Genomic DNA, 3,466 nt, shown 5'->3' on the forward strand with positions numbered 1-3,466 from the left:
GAATTAAAAATAAATAGACAAAGTGGTTCAGACCTTCCTCACAGACTCTATGGCTGAATTTTAGGATTCCGATGATCAGAAACCAGGACCAGTATACTAGCCTCTGGTTTCCAAACTCCTGGGTCTGAGGGAGGAATAATTAATTGATTGATTGAAAATAAATTAAAAATAAATAAAAATGTGTTCAGACCTTCCTCCCAGACTCTATGGCTGAATTTTAGGATTCCGATCATCAGAAACCAGGACCAGTATTCTAGCCTCTGGTTTCCAAACTCCTGAGTCCGAGGGAGGAGGGGCTGGGGGCCTGGGCTCCTTCCAGGGTCTGAGGGGCTGGGGCCTGGGCTCCTGGGTCTGAGGGAGGAGGCTGGGTGTTTTGACTCATGGACCTGAGGGACCCTGGAGGCAGACCCTAAGGACTGATTGGTGCTGTATGATTCCGGTTACATGACATTCCAGGAAAGACAACACTATCGTGAAAGAATGGAGATCAGTGTCTGGGGCAGAGGGTGTGGGGCAGTGACGACTGGAAAGGAATTTTTGGTGGGTTTTGGATTTTGGAGATATCTTCCTCCTCCTGATGGTTCTACACCTGACGACATACATTTGACAGGGCTCCGTGGTCACTTAAAAATAGTGACTGCCATTGCATGCAAATTACACTGCGATAAAGCTGGCTAAAACGAAAAACCACCCCCTAGAGATTTTTATATAATTGTGTTTTGGGGAATTATTTGGCAACAAGTCCTTGGTTTAATTTACGATGGGATCGGGCTTGTCAGCCATCCACAGACATACTTGAGAATGCTTTGAAGTGAAGAATGTTTCACTGATAAACTGTTTCCAACTGTCCCAGGAGATTTTTGAATATTGGCTTCGACAATAAAGCTGACAGTTGACGTAATGTTTTGTTTTCTAGACAGGGAATGAAATGTGTTCACTTTGGTTCTGCAGCTTTTATAGTTTAGAGCTAACAATTTTTTTAAGAGGTGTGCCTTATTTCTGTAGTACATTGGGAAGCTCAAAGGGCACACAACAGCCCTGGGTCCAGGCTCTGTATAATTCAGTCTAGGAGTGAGGGAAGACTTCCCAGAGAAAGGGGAGCCTGAATAGGGTTTTGCAGTATGAGTAGGAGCTCTTCAAATGGGCCAAGTAGAGAGGTGGAATAGCAACTTGCTTGGGGAGTCCCAGATATTTCAGATTATAGGAGGTTGGCTCGAAGGAGGAGGCAGCTGGCAAGACATGGGGTTGAAGAGAAAAATTTTAAATTAAAAATAATAATAATAATAATAATAATAATACCAGATACTGCCCTGGCTGGGTGGCTCAGTTAGTTGGAGCATCATCCTGTGCACCAAAACGTTTGATTCCTGGTCAGGGCACATATGGGAGACAACCAATCTCTGTTTCTTTGTCACATTGATGTTTCTCTCTCTCTCTCTCTCTCTCTCATTCCATTCCTCTCTCTAAAAATCAATAAAAACATATGCTCTGGTTCGAATTTAAATAAATAAAATAAAAATAACACCAGATACTATTTCTTGAGTACCTAGTATGTGCCAAGTGTTTAATCTACACAACAAACCAAAGAATCAGTTTGCTGTTGAGGATGCAGTGAGGGTGGCTGGATCTGGGGAGAGGCCTCTCCCTTTTCTGAGACTGTGGGAGCTCAGAGCTCCTGGGCCACGGAGAGGCAAAGCCAGGGAAAGGAGAAGGTGCTATGGAGCCTGTGGCAAGGATCCCCAGACATGGAGCTAGACAGATCTTGTTTCAAATTTCTGAGCCACCTCTTAGATGTGTACCTTACCCAGCGACTTCCCCTCTCTCAGCTTCTGGCTCCTCTTAGCCACCAAAATGACAAAGAGCTGGTATCCTTAATATGTAAAGAGCTCTTGTGAATCAATAAGAAGAAAAAAGCTCCCCTCCTACAGGGCGATGAAAGCATAGGCAAAGGATATGACGGGCAATTTGCAAAAAATAAAAATAAGTTAACAAATGTAATGAAGCTGCCCGGCCTTACTGGGAGTCAAAGACATGCTGGCGAAGATCATAACAAACATATTTCCCGCCTATCAGATTGGCAGGACCAACGCAGGGATGATACCGAGTGCTGGCAAGGATGTGGCAAAACAGGTACTCATACCAGCCCGTGGGAGTGTCAATTAGTACAGCCTTCCTAAACGGGCATTCCAATACAGGGCACAGCCATCTGCGTAGAGTTTTGATCCACCTTCCCCTTGTAAGAATTTATGTAAATAAATGGAGGCCCAGCACACGATTGCAATCAGGCGAGGAGGTGCCCCGCCTCCCGCCGTGCAAGGAGGCACCCCGAGGGAGTCGGGCCGGGCCTGCACCGTGGGCGGCCAGGACCCGCATCTGACTTCCGCCCCAGGCCCCCCCTGACCCCCTACCTGTGTCCACTCCAGGCCGCCAGCTCAGGCAAGCCCCCCTGTGTCTGTCTCCGTCTCTGCTCCGGGCCTCACCTGTGCATGCAACCTCCTCCTGTCTGGTTGTGACCCATTATGGCATCCCGGTCTAATTTGCATATTGTATAGATAGATAGATAGATATAGGTATAGGTATATCCACTCCAGGCCGCCAGCTCGGGCAGGACCCCCTGTGTCTGTCTCCATCTCTGCTCCGGGCCTCACCTGTGCATGCAACCTCCTCCTGTCTGGTTGTGACCCATTATGGCATCCCGGCCTAATTTGCATATTGCAAAGATAGATAGATATAGATATAGCTATAGGTATAGATATAGATGATATAGATAGATATAGAGATAGAGATAGATAGATATAGATATAGATAGGTAAGGTATAGGTATAGATATAGATATAGATATAGAAATAGATGATATAGATATAGATATATAGGTATAGGTATAGGTATAGGTATAGATATAGATGATATAGATAGATATAGATATAGACATAGACATAGACATAGATATAGATATAGATACAGATGGGTCATTGGGAGAGAAACATACAGAGGAAACTGTTCCTCACAGCCCTGCCTCTCGGCCATAGCGTCACACTGGAAGCTAATGAAAGCAGCCTCGTGTCCATGAGTAGGAGAGTGGTCCTCCTCTCTCCTTTCCTACCCCTGCCGCTTCTTCAACAATCATTTAATGAGCACCTATGCGTCCCAGGCATTGAACTACTGGACACTGGAAATTCGGCCACAAGACACACAAGGTCGCCGCCTCACAGATCCCCTGACACGGACAGTAAACGTCAGTCTATCTGCACCTGTTTCTGGACAGACTCTGTCTATAGCTTCATTGGGTTTAAACGCTTCCGAACACCCACGAGTTCCTTAAGTGCCAATACAGGTGGGGAGGCGGGGGAGATGAAGCAGGCTGGCTCTTTTTAAAGTTTATATAGTAACGTGCATATTTTTAAAGTATAAAAACAAAACTATGTCCTGGCCGGTTTGGCTCAGTGGATAGAGCGTCGGCCTGCGA

The sequence above is a fragment of the Myotis davidii genome, unplaced genomic scaffold, assembly GCF_000327345.1.
Source record: "Myotis davidii unplaced genomic scaffold, ASM32734v1 scaffold326, whole genome shotgun sequence".
Lineage (NCBI taxonomy): Eukaryota > Metazoa > Chordata > Mammalia > Chiroptera > Vespertilionidae > Myotis > Myotis davidii.